The sequence below is a fragment of the Talpa occidentalis genome, unplaced genomic scaffold (assembly GCF_014898055.3).
Source record: "Talpa occidentalis isolate TD23 unplaced genomic scaffold, MPIMG_talOcc4v2.1 talOcc4.5, whole genome shotgun sequence".
Lineage (NCBI taxonomy): Eukaryota > Metazoa > Chordata > Mammalia > Eulipotyphla > Talpidae > Talpa > Talpa occidentalis.
Genome location: NW_023604861.1, coordinates 131,564,271 through 131,586,877, shown reverse-complemented (window position 1 = coordinate 131,586,877; position 22,607 = coordinate 131,564,271). Strand labels below are relative to the sequence as shown.

At 42.9% G+C, this 22,607-nt stretch overlaps 1 long non-coding RNA gene across 3 annotated transcripts in view; it reads left to right on the top strand.

The window, feature by feature from the left end:
* The window catches only part of LOC119259531 (uncharacterized), a 98,259-nt gene that overhangs the window by 58,381 nt on the left and 17,271 nt on the right, over positions 1 to 22,607 (top strand). The window contains exon 4 of one of the 3 annotated variants that reach the window (XR_008554161.1): positions 4,462 to 6,545. The exons of the other annotated variants lie outside the window; for them this stretch is intronic. This is a non-coding gene — a long non-coding RNA (uncharacterized LOC119259531). Of the gene's footprint in view, positions 1 to 4,461; positions 6,546 to 22,607 lie in introns of those variants that run through there. 3 annotated transcript variants of the gene reach the window in all.

Below are 22,607 nucleotides of genomic sequence, written 5' to 3'. Positions count from 1 at the left end.
CCACATGGCACAGCAGACCTCTTTTGACTCGTCTGCTGCTCCTCTCAGCAGTGCATTTCAGTTGATCTGCCTGTTCTGTCCCTCACTCTGTCTCTGGTGAATCCTCTCACACACAACCCCCCACACCTCTGGCCTGTACCCTAGTTCTTTTATGCATAAATAAATCAATCTTTTTTAAAAAAAGAATATTGAGGGTCTCCCCTGGTGGCGCAGTGGTTGAGCTCTGGGCTGCAAGGCTGCCCGCAGCCTCTGCAGTGCCGGTTCATTCCCCGGCTGCCAGCGAGGGGCCCACAAAAAAAAAAATATTGAACTGTGAATGGTCTTTGTCAAAGCAACACACATGTCAAGTTGGGCATGTAGTCAATGTTGATTTTTTGTTTTGATGGTTACAAGTGTATAAATTCCAATTCACAAAGACATTCGAGGCATTTGGCATGAAAGCTTCCATAGATGATTCTACAAGGCCAGGATAGTCTACTATCAACTAACATCAGAACTCTCCAGGGACATTTAGAGTTAGACTGCAACATAGTAAGATCTTTAGTTTTGTTATCAATGAGCTCATATTTGGCTAGTTTAACATGTTTGATACAGTTTATATCAGAAATTTTTCAGTAACACATAATGCAAATGACTCATTCCTTTCCACATATTGATCGACAAACAACTGTAGAGAGAGAATGCACTGCAGATGTTTGGGTAACCAGTAGTTGGTGACTAGATGATACTCGAAAGTTACCTGGCAACATTGCCCAAGAAGACTGCAATCACATGTGATCATTGATAGGTCTAATAACTACCATAGTATAAAGAATTTTGAAATACCTGCAACAATGGTAATGCAATAGTGCAGTATATGATTTCTCTCTCTTTTTTAAAGATTTATTATTTTATGCATACAAGAACTGGGGTACAGGCCAGAGGTGTGGGGAGGGGGTGAGATGACTCACCAGAGACAGAGTGGGGAACAGAACAGGCGGATCTATGAAATACTCTGCTGAGGGGAGCAGTTGGCAAGACAGGAGAGGTCTGCACCATGTGGGTCAGCTCCCTCGCTGACTGGGGCTTGAACTCGTGCTGCAGAGGCTGTGGATAGCTTCACAGTGCTGTGCATAATCCCTTGTGCCACCAGGTAGGCCCAGATTTCTCTTGATGAGAATTGCAAAGACTGCTAATACTCTTCTGGCCTGTCACCCAAGGAAGGGATAAATTTCATTTAAGCTATTGAGTGAAAATAAAGGTGAAAATTTTTTCAGCCATGTTCAAGTATCCATGGATCCTACCCATGAATTGGTAAAGTGTATTCCACCTTCCCCTCCCCTTCACCCCACCCTGCTCTAGTCCTTTATGATACTATTATGTTCTTACAAAGGCTCAGGCTGCGAGTGTGGATGTGCCTTCATGTGGTCAAACATATGGCCCGAAAAGGTAAAATGAAACACTCTGCCCTTTCCTCCAAATCAAGGGGTGTCCTTTACATATCCCTGCCCTATACACTGTGGCAGACACCCCACCGGAGGGCCACACCATTACAACCCACACTCTGAGCCAGACCACGCTGATTTAGTCTTGCCAGACTTTGGGCAAGCATCAGTCTTTGCCTTTTCTTATTTGTTCCGTGGTGGGATTGGCCCTTTTTAAAAGCTTTTTCTTAGCCCATTTCTTCCTTGAAAGCAGTTTTGTTTGCTTATAATTTTATATGAATACCATATATTGATAAAGTAGAGGGCACTATATAAATATAAAGTGGGATTAACCTATGTAGAAACACACACGTGCACATACACAGTACAGACACACAAACACAAGAGTAACTTGCAAAGCAGATGCTCCTGGAAAACACCTCCAAGATCATGAGCTTCCAGAAGAACAGACATGAGTCTCAGACATCTGTGAATCTCTGGGAATTGACCTGACTTAATGAATGATCCAGAAATATCGGTGAATGTTGAAGTGAAATGAAGCCTGCTGGGTTAGGGATGAATTTCAACTATCAGGGTTAGATAAATATCTTCTAATAAATGGCAAAAGTTGTTTGTAACCAAAGGAGTGTTAGTTGAGTGCAGTCTTTCAGTCATCCTGTAAATGTGGGGAAGTTTATTAAACTCTCTAGCTTGCTTGATTGGCAAAATAAGGATCGTATTTACTTCTTAAAAATATCAAGATTAAACTAGCACATGAAAAGTGTTCAGAGAATAGTATTTGGCACATAGTATGCCCTTTGAAAAGGTAGCTAGTATAATTATTACTAGAAATAGTAGTACTCATAGTAGTAATTTTATCACTATAAGGAGTGCCAAGGAGTATTGGATTGCTTGGAATCTAATGTTCTACAGTAAACTCTTTATCTTGTGGTTTATTAAGCTCTTTCATGGCCAGTGAGTGAATTATCATGTTGAGTTAGTCTAAGTTTCCTTACGTTTCAAGTTCTCCTCTAATTTCACTTTGTAATTAACTGCAAATTTGGAAACAAGATAATGCAAGACCATTTGGATTGGGTAAAAAATAGTATTAAGTAGATGGGTCTGTGCGTCCGTAAATGCATCTATTTCTCTGATTGACTCTTATGATAACTATATTCTAGCTGTATGGAAAGATTTGCTTTCTAGATAAATGGATGTATCCACCCAAAAGCAAATGTCCACCCACTGCTATATGTTTGCATTTGTACTGGTGTCACCTTTCTTTTATTGTCTTTATCACGATTACCTCTCCATCCTCAACCCTGGTCATAAGGCAACAAATTCTCTCAAAACACCCCAAGGTCATGTTTGGAAAACAGTGAATTCAGTGAGTTCAGTTATTGGCCACTTCACTAGTCTATGATTTATGTACATGACAAACTCATGGTATGTTTAGAGACGAGCAGGGTTGATTAGACACCACAAAGGCATTTCTTTTATGCTTCAGATGCCAACGAATGGAAAAGGAAAGGTATTTCTCCTTGTCAGCACATGGACATGCCTCATGTGATTGCTGGATGCTCTGGAGGGCAGAGGCAGGGCTGTGGCTGAGGCGTATCAGCGCTGCGTGCGAAGCTGTATCGGTGCTGTGCACGCAACCACACTGGCGCTGTGAGTGCCGCTCCTGTTTCAGTGGAAAAGCAAATTCCAGAACGCTTAGCTCTGCAGGTGGTTGTGTCATTCTTGATGTATTTCTTGCTGTCTAACCAGTTGGTAATAGAAAGTTTATAAATCTAATCCTATGGTGGAGACAAGTTGGATGGGAGATTTTGTGTTTAGGAAGAATATGCCTGTGGGACTTTTAAACAGAACAGTATTGAGTTGTTTGTGTCACTGTTTTATGGTTCTGGATAGTCCTTTCTAGCTGGACAAGATTTTAAGATTTACAGTAACATTAGGCTAAAGAATGGTGTATTTTAAACACACTCGCATGTCACCCTCCAGCTGAGGGAGACTTACCAAGGTTCCTACTGCTTTGGCTGAAGCAGCTTCCCTTCTGCTTCTTGAACAAGCTTGTCCTTGGGAATAAGCTTCCTAGGAAGAGGGTCACCCTTCTTAATGCACATCAACTGTAGGGCCCACCAAGAAGCAGATCCTATAGCACAGGGGCCTCTGCTATGAAGAAGTAGGGGACACGGGGGAGTTCAAGCAGCTTGTGGTGAAAAATGCTGAGCTCAGGCCTCAGCACCATTGCTGAGTAAACCAGGAATTCACCTCGGGCAGCAGCTGAACCCTTTGGGCATGAGTGCAGTAGCTATGAAGCACACGCCTCAGGCCTCCCTCAAGGAGGAGACATCTATGAGCGCTGTGAGCACTCATGCCAAGCCCACCCTCTTCCTGGATGCTCACAATGCAGCCGGACACAGCAGGTATAGAATGGGGGTGTCTTCCTGTTTCACCTCTGAAACTGTCACCCCCCATCCCCCAAATAATCACTTTTGTCCTACTCTTCATGACCTGGTAATTTAATCACCCAAGAATCTTGGCTAACCCCAAACCATTTTGCCTTCCTTCCTTTTCTCAAAGAAAAAAGTCTGCTTCCTTTTTTCACAATAATTCCAACCAATAGTCATCAATTGAATACTGATTTGAAGGGCATTTGAGAGACAAAAATGATAAAAACTCCAAAGGAGTTCACATTCTAGTGAATTAGACAGAAGCCCTCAAAACTGGTGCCATGTGGAGGAAAAGCAGGAAAATAGTCAGGGGCCTGTGATGAGGGGGGTGAGGACACTACTTGGAGATGTGGCTGGAGTTGGGCCAAGAGTGACAAGTGAGGTGTCAGTGCACAGGAGAGTGGGGAACACCCTCCGTACAGAGGAACTCCAAACAGATCAGTGGAGACCAGAGTAAGAGCAGGAGAATGTAAATCAACAGACTGTAGCTATGGAAACAGGAATTGTATTGGGGGCCTCTCACTCACAGACACCCCACTTATTGATGGTCCCTGGAGGTTGCATGTCTGTTTGTAACTTTTCTCTCCGTTTATTTGTCACAGTAGGAAGCAGTGTCCTTTGTTACCTGAAGTAGAAACAGGATCCTCAAGGGTCTTGGAAGGCCTGATCTGTAAGAGAGTCTTCATTCTGCAGAAGGCAAAGCAGCCATGGCTTCATCCCACAGGCACGCGGCTACTCTTAGTTATCTGTTTTCCTCACACGAGGTCCCAGAAGGGATGGACCACTACGTGGATCACAATGGTGGGGAAAAGCCTCACAGCTTTTCTGGGGTCTATTGGCTCACCAACATTGATGAAGTGAACCCCAACTTTTCAGTTTACTCTTAGGCCATGGACTTGAGAGCACACATTTTCGCATGGATTTTTGCTAGTTAAATGATTACTGACTCAAGCAAGTCTGGACTTTTGCTAATACATTTACCACGAATGGAGCCTTTTGTCTTTTTTTTCCAGTAGGTTCTTGAAGTCACTTTCAAGACTTTCAGGCCGTGTGAGCTTTGAGCTTGGAAAGAAAGTCTCATTTCTTTTCTCTGGAGAAATGTAGCAATTTTTGGAATAAATAAGCAAAGGCATTGTTGCAGACAATCCTGTCCTGTGGTTGAAAATGGCCTCTGATTTGGTCAAGAAAACGCTTTGCAACTGTGACACACATCACGTTCTTCAGTCAGCTGGCGGTGCTAGTACTGACACACAATCAGCAATAAAGAGCTGTGGACTAAGTGATTGCTTAACTGATGGCGATGGGATTATCCAAGGGTTTTCCAAAACCACTCCTTCATTACAAATGCCCCAAAGACTAAAGCCCCCCTTCAATGTCCTCTGAGGGCCACTGTCGGTCATCATGTCCCCTGTATTGTTAGGGAGTTGAGATTCGGGACTCTTTGTTGTTCAGTCTGATTAGAGAGGTATTTGCGTTGTCCTTGCCAAAGAGTTGTGTTTCAGTCCACTGGTTTGCTTGGTTTTGGCAAGTCCTGTTTGATATTTCTCAATTACAAACTAATGACTCATATTGAAGCATCTCCTGATTTAAAATTAGCACAGCAGATTGGATTTGTTAAATCGAAGAGAGCTGGGAAAGCAAAGTCAGTCCATCATAGTCAGGAACAGTCTCTGTAGCGCCTGGTACCCTGGAAAACCTGAAGGAAGGCAGAGGGACCAGAAATAGAAAAGGGTGTTTCATCCATGTGGAATGTGAGATTTAGCCTGAGGTGGGCGGGTGTGCTTTGTAAGATTCTGTGGCACCACCCCTGTGCTCGTCAAAGTAGCCTTAAATTATACAGTAGTAACAAATGAATCCCAGAAATCTCTGGGCTTAATAGAACTAAGGCATATTTCTCTGCTCAGTGGCCTGTTCTGCACAAATCAGAGGGTCCCTCTAACCAACCCAAGGGGCCCTGGGGACAGAGCTTCTCTTCTCTGGTCTTGGTGGCAGCAAAAATAGAGCTTAGGTAATTTCACATGGGATTGTCGTCATTTCAGCCAAGAAATGACAATTGCTACTTCTGCTCATATTTCTTTGATCAGAACCAGCCACACAATTCTCTTCAGTTGAAAAGAGAGTAAATGCAATTTCCCATGCACTTGGGAGGAAGAAAAGATCAAATGTTGGTGAAGACGGGCAATGCCAACATCTGCCCCTGGCCACCGTGCAATTGCTTCCCTCTTGTTCCTACATGGAAAGCATGATCCTCCTGCCCACAGTGGGAAACCCAAAGTCTCCCTCAATCATCACAGGTATGTCAGTATCCAGGGCCACAAGAACAGGAATGATGGTCTCTACGTGGGAGTGAGACATTTCTTTTCTTGATCCAAACACTCCGTACTAAAAAGACAACATGCATAATGTAGTGACCATTGGGGTCTCTTTTTATTTTTTTGAGTTTGAAGTCTGTTTTATCTGATATAAGTATAGCTGTTCCTGCTTTCTTTTTTGGCCCATTTGCTTGTAGGATTGTTTTCCATCCTTTGACTTTGAGCCTATTTTTATCTTCTGTAGCTAAATGTGTTTCCTGGAGACAGCAAAAGGTTGGGTTTTGTTTCTTAATCCAGGCTGCAACTCTGTGTCTTTTTATTGAAGAGTTTAGTCCATTTACATTTAGAGTTAATATTGATATGTTAGCATCGGTATTTGCCATTGTTTTTGTCTTTCCTTTGATTTTATTTATTTATTCTTTTAATAACTTTTTTTTTTTTTTTGGTCTTCTTTCGTTGTTATTCGTCCCTCTGAGGTTCTGGCTTTAGGATTCCTTGTAGTATTTTTTGGAGTGGGGGTTTAGTCTTAATGAAATTCTGGAGTTTCTCTTTGTCTGGGAAGGTCCATATTCTTTCTTCATGGAGGAAAGAGAGCTTTGCGGGATAGAGTATTCTTGATTGGCATCTGTTTTCTTGGAGTCTGTTGACTATGTCCCTCCACTCTCTCCTTGCCCGTAGTGTTTCTTCAGAGAAGTCTGATGTCAGCCTGATTGGTTTTCCTTTCAATGTAAAGAACTAGACATAAGACCTGAAACCATAAAATACATAGAAGGAAATATAGGTGAAACACTACGGGATTTGCACATCAAAGACTCTTTACAGACACATCACCCAAAGCAGTGATAGTGAAGGCAAAGATAAACAGCTGGGACTACATCAAATTAAAGAGCTTCTGCACAGCAAAAGAGACAATAACAAAAACAAAGAGAAACCCCACCAACTGGGAGAACATTTTTGCACCCAACACTAATGATAAAGGACTGATCACAAAAATTTGCAAAGAGCTGATGAGACTCAACAACAACAAAGAAAATAATCCAGTCAAAAAATGGGCAGAAGAGCTAAAAAGAAACTTCTCTGAAGAGGAAATGCAAATGGCAAACAGGCATATGAAAAAATGTTCAACATCACTTGCAATCAGGGAAATGCAAATCAAAACTACCATGAGATACCATCTCACACCAGTGAGAATGGCACATATTAAAAAAACTAGCAACAACAAATGTTGGCGAGGGTGTGGAGAAAAAGGAACTCTCCTGCACTGTTGGTGGGAGTGCAAACTGGTCCAACCACTGTGGAGAGCTGTGTGGAGATTTCTGAACCTACTAAACATAGAGCTTCCATATGATCCAGCAATTCCACTCCTAGGTATTTACCCAAAGGACACAGAAACATCAATTCCAAAGAGCACCTGCACCCCTATGTTTATAGCAGCACTGTTTACAATAGCTAAGCTTTGGAATCAACCCAAATGCCCAAAAATAGATGACTGGATCAAGAAGATGTGGTCCATATACAGCATGGAATATTACTCAGCAATCAAAAAAGATAAACACATGCAATTTGCAGCAACATGGATGGCGCTGGAAGGGATCATGCTCAGCGAAATAAGCCAAAAAGAAAAAGAAAAATACCGGATAGTCTCACTCATAGCAGGAATCTAGAAAACTTAAATAAGGGACCAGGAAAATGATTATAAGAAAGTGAAAATCAAAATCAACAAAAAACTATGAACCAGAGACACTTTTTGGGGGGTGGGGGGCGGGAGGGGAAGGATTGGGGTCAGAATGGGGCATTTGCAATTGTATGGGGGAATATAAAAATAAAAAAAAAATAAAAAAAAAATAAAATAAAAATCAGGAAAGACTTCCTAAAAAAAAAAATAAATAAAAAGACAACATGCAGTAGCGAGATGGGGTAGGATTGCTGTGGTACACGCTGCTATGCAGGAAGAGGAAGAATGAGAACAAGTGTTCATCAGCCCTTGAACTGACAGTCTGAGCTCCAGCAGGGCCCCCTCGCTGAAGGAGACCCTCCCTTAATGTGGCCCTAATTCTGTTCTTGGCAGGTGGTGCTCCCTCATTCCTTTTTTCTCTTTGATCCCTGGCTTTGCCCTCTGGGAGGGTCTTCTTTTTCCATTTTTATGCTTCCTGGCCACTTCCGGTGGGGCTGAGTGACATACCCTCTTTGTGAGCTGAATGACTTTCTCAGATTCGTTCTTCCCATTGTTCCTGCATCTCAACTAGTCAACTCTTTCCTGAGATCATTTCTTTCTTATAATCCTTTGCCAACTGCTGCCACTTCAACAAAATACATTTGCGTGGAATGTCATGAGTCATTATTTCTTTTTTTTACCACCTCCAATATTACTGTCCTCAGGGGACACTCCCTTCATTTGAGGGACAGGCCAATGGTAACATATTTGAAGTTTTCTAGTTCCTCACTCTTGGTACAACCATATAGTAGCCATATTGGATTCAGTTCTGTAGCAGTGGCTACTTAACCTTACAGTCTTACTAGCTGGTTACATCAGATGTCTCTTTCTCTGCTTATGCTAGACGCTAGTAACTAGCTACTTATTCATTATTGTGCATATACTGTTATCATTCAAGGCATACACATTAGTGTTTTACATGTATACACTTGGTGCCTAATACAGGATTGCACACAATTGCTCGGGAAGTCTGTAAGGGAGAGGAATGTGGCCTGCCTTCTCTGGGGGTATGTAATCTGCTGGCCCTTAGCCACAGCCACAGGGCCTTCCTTCTTCAGACACCCTCGTGGAGAATAGGTTATTAAAGCCATAAACCCAAGGTCATAAATAACATACTCAAGTCCCAATAAATCTATTTCATATGAAGCATGTTATTTTTGACAACAGGCCCAATTCCTCTGGAAATCACGTAGTAATGAATATGGGAGGTATCTTCCATGGAATCACATAATGGCTCCACAGAAGGCTCTTGTCAGTCCTCACTTACAGCGTCACACATGAGCCAATCAGATACTACAGCCTTGGTGGCTTCAGCCCTCACGACCAAAAGTTCATTTTCTTGCTCTCTCCTGGGGCAGGAATTCCTACTGCCCAGAAGCCATTTGTCTTGAAGGTCTCATTTTCAGCATCAGCCTAGGAATAAAGGCGATGTCACTGCAGCCCTGAGCAAGATTGAGATAAATCAGGGGTGTTGTGTGGGTGGTTTTTTTCTTCTTGTCCTTTGGGACTTCCTTACCCTGGTGACCCCATAATTGTGGTGTGTGTGGAGGGCGGGAGGGGAAGCTGCTAAAAAATGCTAGGTTTCCCATGGCTGAGGAATACAGGCTCATTTACTGTGTCTAGGATGTGAGCACATCAGGGGTCCACAGCACAGGGAACTGAGCTCAGTGGGAGTGGGGGAGGCGTGGGCTTCCTGAGTGGACCCACCCCCAGTCTGTGTTATCTTTGTGGACATAATTCTAGATGCAATTCACTGGAATGAATTACACACAGTTGATCTTAGAAAAAATGACTGTTAAATAATGCCAACTCCATAATCAGGACACAGCGCTAGACGTTCCTAATTTAATATATTTTGAATTGTGATGGACTGTTTCTCTAGTCACTCATTGATTAGCTCAGTAAAGTGACAGGTGTTTACCAAGCAGACATTTTGTGCCTGGACTACAGATACCTTGATCAAGGCTATTTGAGGGTACGGGATGGAAAGCACTGGGTAAATAATTCTCTGCAGAAATGATTTGAGTCACCCAAATCAACATTTTAGCAGCACCTGGTACCACAGTGGAATGCCATATCATGAGGGAAATGTGCTGGCTAGCAGAGCTATCTTCTCCCCAGACACTCCTAGAAATCTAGAACTTGGGCCTGGCCTCGTGGTCCCAGGACAAGTCCATTCACTCAAATGGGACAGTTGGCCCAAATTGGTCTTTGACACTGGAGGTGGGGAGGGTCTTTGGATTTGGAAGGGAAACTGAGAAAATCCAGGAAGCCACTCTAGGGGATGAGGCTGCCAGTGTGTGGGGACTCTGAGAGATAATTAGGCTATGAGGGTGGATGCCTCCATATGGGATATCCAATGGGATCAGTGCCCTTACAAGAAGAGACATTAGAACCTGTGCTTGGCCCTCACAGGCACTTAATCTGCAGCACCTGATCTTGAACTTCCAGCCTCTAGAACATGAGAAAGTGATGTTTGTTATTTAAGCCACTCAGCCTATGAGAAGATGATCTAAGACTCACATCCTCATATTAACCCAATTCCTTCCCAGTGATTCCACCTCCTAGTACTATGAAAATGGGGGTTAGGATTTCAATGTATGAATTTTGGAAAACCAACAACATTCATGCAAAGCACTCAGTTTCTCAGGACAGATTGAGACTAATAAGTACGAAGGTTGCTGGGAAAGTAGAGGGGTCAGAAGAAGGCCCATGCATTTGATTTCTTTCGGCGGATATCAGGAAAGCTTCTTCATCTGTCTGCCTGTGGGAAAGCCTGTGCTTCCCTCCTCACCCCCACCCCACCCCTACCGGGGGGACTCTGCTGGGAGCTCAGTTCATCCAGACTAGCTTGTCACTAACTTGCTGCCACTCCTAATCTCAGAGGACAGTGTAGCCTAAGCTCTGGGGTGAGGTAGTGAAGGAGGAGTGGGCGCTACAGAGATCAGGGATATGGGGAGCAGTTAAATTGGGAGAAGGAGCAAAGGACATAGACCCAAACCATCATGGTGGGAAAAGAGACTGGGTTTGGGAACCATGAAGAAGATAATATGACTCAAGCTACAGGGGTGCTCGGGGTGGGGGGTTGAGGAGTATTTGCAGGGGAGAAAGATACTGGAGTGAAGTAGGTGTCTGGATATAACCTTCTTATGCCAAAGTTGGCCTCGAGATTGAGCTCACCCCAGGGGCTGCCTCATGGCAGAGAAGACTGGAAGAAGCCATCTCTTTAGCACTTCTTGATTTTGCAGTAGGAAGTTTGAGAGAAAATCACTAGGAAATTAAGAGGAATGTTTTGCACACTTGTAGAGAAGGGGCCACTGTTTTGGAATAGAAACATTTCATTATAATAAGTCTGCACAGAGAAACAGATGGAAGAAGATAAGTATCAGGCTCTTGCCTCCAATTCTGACAGCCAAGAGAGAAGGAAATTTGAGCTGTTAGTGATGGAAGCTTCCTCAAATCCAGGCAGGCACTAAGTTTTTGTGGTTGAATTACTTCCCTTTTTATCAGAGCTTCCATTCCCTAGAATGCAAAGGTTTTGGAAGAGAAACCCCCTTTTAAAGGAAATGAAAGGAAACTATCATTTTTTATTGAATTGAAAGGAAACTATCATTTTTTATTGAATGACTCTGCCAAACTTATTTGCATTTAATGTACAGAAAAGCCTGGAGGCGAGGATTATTACCATCTCTGCTTTTATAAGAAGCAGCTCCAACTTTGAGGTGACTTATCTCCTATCATCCAACTTTGCAAGGATCTGGCACAGAGTCCTCCCGATGCCTGGATCCTCTTTCAGCATTTGCACCCTTACTCTTGCCAAGTTGAAAGACACCATGGAAGAAGAGGGAAAAGGGCACACCACTGTGGGTAAAGCTTCAAGTTGAAGCTGTTCATCAAAACTCAAGACCATAACCTTACCTGTTGTCAACTCACCAGGTGTTGGAAGTACCAGTGTACAAGCAGGAGACCTGGGGTCCTATCCTGTCCCTTAGCCTCCCCAACAGGAACTTCAGTGTCCTAATAGTTGGCCCCTAATAGCCATCGTGTGGATTTTCAGCAAATGTAAAAGATGGCTGGGCTCAGAACCTCTTATGGTGCCTTTGAACTCCAAGCCCTCATGGCCCCTGTAAATAATTCAATACACGTCTGTGCATGTGCTCATGTCTATGCTGAGGGGTGGGAGAGAGTTGCAATGACGTGCAATGACGAAGACAATGAGGGTTGATGGTTTGATTCCAATGTTCTGGACATGCAAAATTCTGCATTCACGTTCCACATTGAACACTGAATTTGGAAATATGAATGAATGAAAGAGCATAAGGACAGGTGTGAAAGAGGACACTTATTAATTCCTAAGACTATCAAGTAGCATATGGCCCACTGCACTTGCCGTCCATGTTTTTATTATGATAGACACTCTGTGATGCAGAGGTGAAGGCTGGAGCTTCATCAACTATCTTGGGGTGCAAAGGTAAAGGCAACACCCTGAGTAATATGGAGGGATCGAGTCTGATTCCTAAAGGACTGTGGCACTATCAGACCAAACTGTGTCCCTGCCCACCCACATGGAACGTGGGTTCAGTGTGCAGCGCCAGCCTGTTCCTTACCTGTCCCTAAATTGAACCAAGTGTTGCCTCATATGACTCCCCACCAGACTATGCTCTCCCAGAAGCTAGTACCTGCAAGACTAGATAGGGGTCTGCTACCCAATACCTTCTGCTGAATAAGTGAGTGAATAACTGAATTAATGGTGGTTTTTTGAGAACAGTATCAGGGGCACGTTAGCACGAGAGGTGTCCTAGCAGATGGAATCCCATGAACTCAAATAGTTGCAGAGAATATAGCACTTTGGGTGCATTTGGGGCCAAACTCATGCTTTGAGGGATCTTCTATGTTCAAGCCAGATCCTTCCTCACCAGCCCAGAGGACACACACCAGCGATGGATGATGATATTGACTCATTCTGGAATGTGCAGATCAAGGGAGGCCAATCAGGGGCTGGGGACTAGTGATTGATGAGAAGGCACCTGCCACCCTTCCCCTCTGCATCTGCCCGGGGCTAGTCCATGCTGCTCCAGCCCTCTCCGACCATGCGAGATGGTCTCACAGGCACCCTTCTTCCTCCCCTCGGGAAGGCCGGGGTCAGGGTTTGCTTGTGGCTGCCCTTCCACGCTGCGTTTCCCAGGGGCCTTAGTCAGCCTGCGTGGGTGGTGTTGACCTCCTCTTCTGCCTACCACTCCAGGAAGCCATCAGTTTAGTGAAACATGATGGCACAGAGACAGCCGCTACAGATGGAGTGTTTTCTTTCCCTCACACCCCGTTCCCCTTCAACCCTGGTCATTTTGGCCTTTTCCTCCAAATTTCTTGCCATAGACCTCTCACCATGTGTCTCTTTCTCCCCGGCTGCTCCCTGAGTGTGAGAATGTCTTTGGGGGATCTTAGAGGGATGGCGAGTCCTCTCCTTTCCTTGTGACAGCTGAGATGCAAGACCCCTCTTTCCACTTATTAGCCATGTGACGCCCAGGACTCCTGGCCGTGTGTCACCTCAGTGCAGCATCATAAAATGGGTTTGCCTTTACAGCAGGTTAAATGTGAGGTATACAATGTATGGCAGCGGATTGAAAGGTCTGAGAGACTGTATCTCATGAGAAGAGGGTAAGTAAGGTGTTGTCATTATGGTCAGGTACAGGAATGAAGCTGCCACAGGGCCAGGTATACCGGAGCCTGTTTGCTACCTCTCCCCACTGTAGTGCTGCCTCATCACCTCTCCCTACTCTCCCTCCCTCCTCCTCAGCTATTCCTTTCCATTTAGCCATGCTCAAGGGTCCTTGGAGGGCTGGCCCCTGCAGGCTTTGCACTGAATGCATATAAGACAGACCAGTGAAACCCAGGGCCCTGGAGCCACCCCTCCCCATACAGCCCCCCCCCACATGGTAATGGCCTGAGGGGCTCCAGGGTGGAGGTGAACCAGAGGCAATGGAATGAACTACTGATCTTAAAGCTTCTCAAGCTGCAGTGATTTTATGGTCCCACCTTTTCCCCAGACAATTCTCCAGTTATTTTCCTATCTTTGGTGCCTCACAGAGCAGAGTTCTTCTGACTTATACCCAACAGGGACTGAGGACAAGGCCATATGCTCCACCCAAAGGTGCTCTCTGGGTCTCTAGTGCTATTCTGGTCATGGCTCCAGCAGAGTGGATTTTGAATCCTTCTGTGAATGGTGGACTCTGGCCCATAGGCCATGTGGGAGAAATTGGTATTACCAGATGACAGAGTTGGGGGAAAGCAGGAAGGGGACAAAGCACACCCTCAACCATGCTCTCTCTTTCCCAGTCTGGATGGAGCTCTCAGAGACCCAGAGAGGCCACGCATGTGGGGGCTTCATCCGCTTTGTCCTTCAAGGCAGTCCATGTTAAGAAAACTTTGTCTACAGCTTCCTTGTTTTCACTTTTCCACCAACGAAAAGGTGACCTATAGCTGAAATACATCCAAGAGATTCTGAAGTCAAATGTGAGGACATCTGCTTTCTGTGTTCCCTGAAATCCAAGTCCTCTCCCATCTTAGACTGAAATGGGTGGGAAGTGGGGGAAATAAAAGGGCTCTTTGGTAGGGAAGTCCCTGGCTTGTAGCCCCTAAAATGCTGACCTTACAGCTTTATTCTGGACATCTCTTTTCTTTTTTGATATGTTTCCAATTCCTCAAGGTATTTTCATCAAATAAATTGTGAAAAAACACTTTACAACTTTTAACCACTCAATATTGACTCCTTTATGTGTTTGAAGACAAATGTTTTAAATCAAGGTTTTGAGTGGATAATGGTTTGTAGAGTCACCTTTTCCCCACTTGCCTTTCACAAAACCATCCTCAATTTCCTATGAAAAGCTGGGAAAGTAAACATCAGCATATTCATTTAATTTCCCTTTGGCTGACCAGATCTCACTCATTTTTTTTCTTAAGTGAGTAGAAGAATCTTTGATTCCCCCTGACAACTCTACTATCTTTCTATTTCTCTGACATCATCACTAAAGTTTCCCTTTGGCCCTCTCGGTTTATATTGTTACATATTTCAATTTGTCTCTACTGATATTTTAGCTCCCCTTCTGAGTGTTTTTCTGATAGTTCTGATAGTTTGTGTGATTATTGATGATAATGATAATAATGGAAGAGAAGAATTTGTTTTGTTCCATTTAAACTCTGCTTTCAACCTAGCAGTACATGTAGACTTGTTGGTTCAATAGCATATTCACTCAGTACTGCATAAATTTACATGACACTAAAGTAAATCTGAGTTGCTGTAATTGGACATTTATTCAGCCTCCTGATTCTTCCTCCAGGTCCTCGTTGTACTGCTCCATTGACCTTTTCAGAAAGTAGAGGTTTCTCACATTCCTGGAAGGACCAAGCCTGTCTTCTAGAAGACTAAACCATTTCTAGGAACCAACTCTTCTCTCAGATTCTCTTCTGTAGTTAAAGTGTTAGATACAACAGTCTCTGAGTTTCCTTGAAACAATGACGGGTGAATCACGATTATAATACGATAAGTGAGCTAATGTAAAGGTGAACCGAGGAGTAATCAAGCTCGAGAGGATCCTGGCTTTAGAGTCATGGATGGTTTGGGGGAAGGAGTATTAGGAAACAGAGAAAGATTAAAATTTTAAGCTAGATATTAGAGTATTTCTCAAGACATTACTCTTTCTCTATTCTCACCACCCTTGAATGTGTCCTTGGAATCTAGTGCTGTAATTCTCCTGTGTTCTTTAATTGAAAGTGTATGGTGTAAGCAGGTCCAGCCCCACTACTAGGGGTTATCCTATGACTTGCCATGTCTTGACAGGAGTCTTTGTTACTGTCACAGAGATGACTCCAAGGGAGTTTCGCTTCCTTGGCTTTTGCAGATCTGGACTCTGTAAGGAGAATAAAGAATTAATTAGTAAAAGACAAAGTCCAAGTTTTGTAATGTGGGCAAATGTCCACCTGAATGTAGGAAAAACCTACATTCCCTCTGTTAAGAACAGTCTGCTCTCACTGAAGGAAGATTTGAGTTGCAGAATTCCAAAACAAGTCTGAAGATGCTCTAATCTTCCTTCAGCCTTATTCAGCTGGATTCCCCTGATGCTCATGTTGGATCTACTATAGATTCATGATAAGAGGCAAATATTGACTGCTCTTTACCAGCTCATTAGCTGAAGATCCTCAGTGGAGGAAGTCGGATTATGTACACTGGTCATGAACCAACATCTGCACTATCTTTTGGCTCTCGGCTGCCATATAGCCAGAGATTTTCTATCTTCCATGAATCTGAAAATTTAGAATATTTACCACATTTAGAGTATTGAAAAAATAGGGCCATACTTAGTCATTTCTGTCCTGAAAAAATGACTAGCGCAGAGCTTTGCAGGAAACTCAGGTTCATGTGTCGGTTTTGATGATAATGATGATGTTACTGATGAAGATAAATGATACAAAGTAGTAAAGTGTTTTTCAAATAGGTTCAATCTATAGAAAGTTAAATAAAGCTAACTATCTTGCTGTATTTAAAGCTTAAAATCATATTAGGGCAATACAACGTTTCAGGGCTGGAAACTGAACCTATGGAGAGTAGAGACTTTTATTTATCTCTGCATTTCCAGCCCCTTGTAGAAAGGCCTAGGAAGAAATGCAGGCTTCATATCATTGTTGTGCGCTGACTTGATGCACTGAGGACGTCATAGCAACGCAGCAGGCCACACTTACATGACAGGAAGTTTGTGCATAGAAACACACACAAGACGCTATTAACTTTCATTTCAATGTGAACAATTTCCCCCAAATTAGTCAACCATATTGCAGAGCTCTTGAGAAGCAATCAAGAACAGATTCATGTTCCTACTTTCTTGGAAACTGCAGTTTTAGAAATATACACCAAATAGGAAAAGAAGAAGTCAAACTATCACTATTTGCAGACGATATGATAATATACGTAGAGAACCCCAAAAACTCCACAGAAAAACTAATTCAACTAATCAATCAGTTCAGTAAAGTGGCAGGATACAAAATCAACATGCAAAAGTCAGTAGTCTTCCTATACACAAACAATAAATCTGAAAAAGAAGAAATCAAAAAAACCATCCCTTTTATTATTGAAACAAAAAAAATCAAATATTTGGGAATAAATCTAACAAAAGAGGTAAAGGACCTATACAAAGAAAACTATAAAACACTGTTAAAAGAAATAGAAGACACAAAGAAATGGAAAGACATCCCCTGCTCATGGATTGGAAGAATAAACATTATTAAAATGGCCATCCTACCAAAAGCAATATACAGATTCAATGCTATTCCAATCAAAATTTCAACGTCATTCTTCAAAGAAATAGAACAATTATTGATGAAATTCATATGGAATCACAAAAAACCCCGAATAGCCAAAGCTCTCCTGAAAAAAAAAAAAGAAGGTAATGGAGGAATCACACTCCCAGACTTCAAACTATACTACAAAGCCATAATCATCAAAACTGCATGGTATTGGAACAAGAACAGACATACAGACCAATGGAATCGAATAGAAAATCCAGAAATAAACCCACAGATTTATGGTCAATTAATCTTTGACAAAGGAGCAAAGACTATGCTTTGGAGCAAAGAAAGTTTGTTCAATAAATGGTGCTGGGAAAACTGGGTCGCTACATGCAAAAGAATGAAGCTTGACCACTACCTCACACCATACACAAAAATCAGCTCAAAATGGATTAAAGAACTAGACATAAGACATGAAACCATAAAATATATAGAAGGAAATATAGGCGAAACACTACGTGATTTCACATCAAAGACATCTTTACTGACACATCACCCAAAGCAGTGATAGTGAAGGCAAAGATAAACAGCTGGGACTACATCAAATTAAAGAGCATCTGCACAGCAAAAGAGACAATAACAAAAACAAAGAGAAACCCCACCAACTGGGAGAACATTTTTGCACCCAACACTAATGATAAAGGACTGATCACAAAAATCTGCAAAGAGCTGATGAGACTCAACAACAACAAAGAAAATAATCCAGTCAAAAAATGGGCAGAAGAGCTAAAAAGAAACTTCTCTGAAGAAGAAATGCAAATGGCCAACAGGCATATGAAAAAATGTTCAACATCACTTGTAATCAGGCAAATGCAAATCAAAACTACCATGAGATACCATCTTACACCAGTGAGAATGGCACATATTAAAAAAACTAGCAACAACAAATGTTGGCGAGGGTGTGGAGAAAAAGGAACTCTTCTGCACTGTTGGTGGGAGTGCAAACTGGTCCAACCACTATGGAGAGCTGTGTGGAGATTTCTGGACCTACTAAACATAGAGCTTCCATATGATCCAGCAATTCCACTCCTAGGTATTTACCCAAAGGACACAGAAACATCAATCCCAAAGAACACCTGCACCCCTATGTTTATAGCAGCACTGTTTACAATAGCTAAGCTTTGGAAACAACCCAAATGCCCAAAAATAGATGACTGGATCAAGAAGATGTGGTCCATATACAGCATGGAATATTACTCAGCATTCAAAAAAGATAAACACATGCAATTTGCAGCAACATGGATGGCGCTGGAAGGGATCATGCTCAGCGAAATAAGCCAGAAAGAAAAAGAAAAATACCGGATGGTCTCACTCATAGCAGGAATCTAGAAAACTTAAATAAGGGACCAGGAAAATGAATAACTATAAGAAAGTGAAAATCAGAATCAACAAAAAACTATGAACCAGAAACACTTTTTGGGGGGTGGGGGGCGGGAGGGGAGGGATTGGGGTCAGAATGGGGGGGTTGCAATTGTATGGGGAATATAAAAATAGAATTTATTATTTAAAAAAAAAGAAATATACACAAACAGTAAACTCATTAGCAAATAAATAAACAAGATAAATGCAGGTATTTGAAAATGCTCTAAAAAAGAAAAGAACTGGTGAGTCTCCCTGGTGGCCTAGGGGTTAAATCTCATGCACTCACCACTATAGCCTGAGTTCCATCCCCAGCCACGGAGCTACCCACATGGCGCAGCAGGCTTCTCCTGTCTCAGAGCTGCGCCCCTCAGCAGCGTATTTCAGTAGATCCGCCTGTTTTGCTTCTCACGCTGTCTCTGGTGAATCCTCTCACTCCCTGCACCTCTGGCCTGCACCCCAGTTCTTCTACACACACACACACACACACACACACACACACACACACACACACAAAGGAACAAAGATGTGGTATTAATAGCAGTGGCTACCAAGGGAGGGGTTATTTAGCTACTGGAGGCTTTTGAGCAGGGAAACTTAGGGTTGAGACCACAATGACTGGAAAGAGGAAAGCGTGCATTAGCTTGTTTCATCCTCACAATTATCCTATTAGGTAGGGATTACTCCCATTTTATATGGAAGGGGTCAAGCGCCAGAGAGAAGTCTGCCTTTGTCATACACCAGTAAGTGGCCAAACAAGAATTTGTTTCAGATCTACTCGATTCCAAAACCTTTCTTTGTAAACATTATTTCACCCTGAACTCTCCTACAATGGAGAAAGTATAGGGAACAAGTATCTATGTATCTGAAGTCTTTTTTTTTTTTTAAAGATTTATTTATTTATTTATACTTTATTTATATAAGCACGGGGTACAGTCAGAAGCGCGGGAGGGTGAGAGAATTCACCAGAGTCAGAGCAGAGAGCAGAGCAGGCAGACTGACAAAGTACATTGGTGAGGGGTGCAGCGGGTGGCAAGAGAGGTCTGCGCGCCATGTGGGACCCTCACCCAGTGGCCAGGGATCGAACCAGCACTGCAGAGGCTGCGGGCAGCTTCGCAAGCCAGCGCTCAACCGCTGCGCCACCAGGGAGGCCCTGAAGTCATTTTTTTATCAATGTATTTCCAGATGTAGTAGTACCATCTACCTACGTGGTCTTTTGATACCTTTTTGTTAGATGTCTGGGATCTAACAAAAACCATATATGTTTGAGCCATATAACACAAACCATCTTAAGCAATTTAGATTTACTATTCTTTCTAAGTTCCAATAAGGTGACCATTAAGAGCATAATATACAGATCGATTGGAGAAAGAAATTGTCAAGAAAGCCAGTCTCTAGAAAGCAATTTAGATTCACCTTAAAAAATTAGATGTGGAAATACCATTTGAACTCACAGTCTTACTCTTGGGCATCATCCAAAGAGCATGAAACCATCAACTCAAAAATTCTATGTTCTGCAATGCTCCTTGTAGCATTACTTAAAATAGCTACAAAAAGAAAACAACCTAAGAGCCTGCTGAAAGAGGGTGGACTGAAGATGTTTATCCCAGGGTGGAATCCTCTTCAGCCATAAAGTCAAAGTGATACTATTTACAGCAAAATGGGAGATGTCTGAGGCAATGATGTACAATTTCAAAAGTCAGAATGACAAAGACAACTATTGGATGTTTGCACAGCAGACAATTTGACAAAGCAAAATACTACAAATACTGGCAGGCACTAATAAACAAAATGAAGCTTCTGGGGTTAAAAAGGGTCAAAGAGGTATAAGGGACAGAAAAATGAAATCAATCAAATTAACAAATGGTTAAAAACAAAAACATGAAATTCAGTCTCAGTGTCAACTTTAGCACGGGTATTCAATTCACAACCTCAGTTAAACTGCTTTTCCTATTTGAACTTCCGTTTCAGTCCCTGAATATGGATACAATCATCACACTGCTTATTTCAGGACAATTCTAAGACTCAAACGTCATCGCCAATGTGATAATGTCTAGCAAAATATAAAGATAAGTGATTTTGACTGTATCAATTATTTTGACAATCATTAAGAAAATATAAAATACCAGCCTTCGCATTCTTTTTCTTACCAAGGCCAAGATTTTTATGGGGTAGAAGCTGAAAAACGCTGGAAACATATCAACTTAGCCAAGACTGCCATCCAAAACAACTCTGCCAAAAGAACTTTGCAATTGAATTATCAGTCATGCCCAGGGAACACTTGCCTTAATTATCAAAATAATTGACCCTGGAGTTGCTATTTGGTTGTAAGTAGCTGAATTCTTTCCATAATTTTCTTGTGTGTTGGCCTAGTGTAGATTTGTTGTGATTCTTACTTTTTGGATAAATATCTTATCTCCATCAAGATATTTGTCTTAGAAGAGAGTTTGTGCTGGATCTGTTGCTGAGATCTTGGCATTTGCTTTCCTCAGCTCCTCCCTGCTGTAAGTTCCTATTTTTTTATGCTCTTTAAATACTTACTTACAGTACATACTTTACTAGAAATGATACAAACCACAATATCCCTACTTTTGTATGTTTTATATACTTTTGCGACAAAGGAGCTACCTTCGCACAAATGAGCTACTTTTCCTCATTCATCTTTGCCACAAATCAGAAAGGTAGTTCTTCCTCATTTTAAAGATAACAAGAAGCCAGAGAGGTTCAGTGATGGGTTGATGGCACCTCAGTGAAGCGTGGCATCAGACCCAAGAGTGCCCCAGCTTCTGCATCCCGGTCCCACACAAACTGATGTTGAAAGAGCTTGGCCCTTGCTGGATTTTAAACAGACATTATTACATTAATATCTTTAAGTATCTTAATTAGATCTTGCAGAAAGGAAAAGAAATTATTCGGTGACCAAAACAGCCTGAGGATTCCAACTCGAAAGAGTGAGTCTGTTTCAGATCATTACATAGGGTGGCGGCTCCTTTGGCCTGGAAACTTCAACATCAACGATGAACCATGTGTCGCAGAGGACGCCGGGATGAAGCCCCCAGTCTAGGAGGAACTGGGGCTGCACGTGGTCTGTGCACCCAACACCTACAGCAAACACTCCCACGGCCACCAGTGTTGGATTCAATTCAACATTAAATTCATCATCTTTAGCAAGGAAAGAGAACAGCAAACAGTTGCTCTCTCATGGCTAAACACCCCTCGAATTTGCTGGCCTTTGATTTATTGGAAGAAACCTGCTGGGAAGAACATACTGTGTAGCTGATTAATGTCAGCTTCTGTCATCAGTTTCCACTTAGATTCTTGGCCAGCCCTGACATCTCCTCCCTTAAGGATCCAGAAGAATTTGAGGGCTGATCCAAGTGCTTTGCTGGCATGGGATTTGCAGAATGCGGTGTTTGCAAAGTAAGGAAGATGAATGGAGGCGGAATCCCATGTCCTCTGCTGGACTTGTTCCTTTAATTCATTTCTCCAGAGGCCCCGTCCATGCCAGGACCACACCAGCAAGGGGACTGGGGAAAGTGTGTTCCCAGGCTCCGGTACAGATGTCTTGCATTTCCTGTGCTGCTTTATGTGCTGCCTCCTCCGTGCTTGTCAAACAGGGCAGGGGCCCGAGGAGGAACGCAGAGTATGCTCCCCGTCCAGACCCTCCCTGGGGCCTGGGCTCCTCGGGCTTGGGACAGAGCCCGTGGAAGGGTGGGCACCCGAGGGGCAGGCCCGACGCACTGCTTGCTGCCTGGGGCCAGGCACTCGTGTCTGTGTCCCACACGGTTATGCAACCCTCCCCTCCAGTGATAAACTGTAATTCAATGACGGTGCAGTCAAAGCAGCAGATGTGTGTGTGTGTGTGTGTGTGTTTTCTTGGTTTTCTGTTGGAAGAAAAGCCCACTACCCGATTTCTCACAAGTACGGTTACCATTTTCCTACCCTTCTAGAGTTCCAAAGGTCTAGAAAGTGAAAAGCTCCTTCCTGAATACTTGCCTGTGCAGGGGGAAAATGAAAGGAAAGAGAG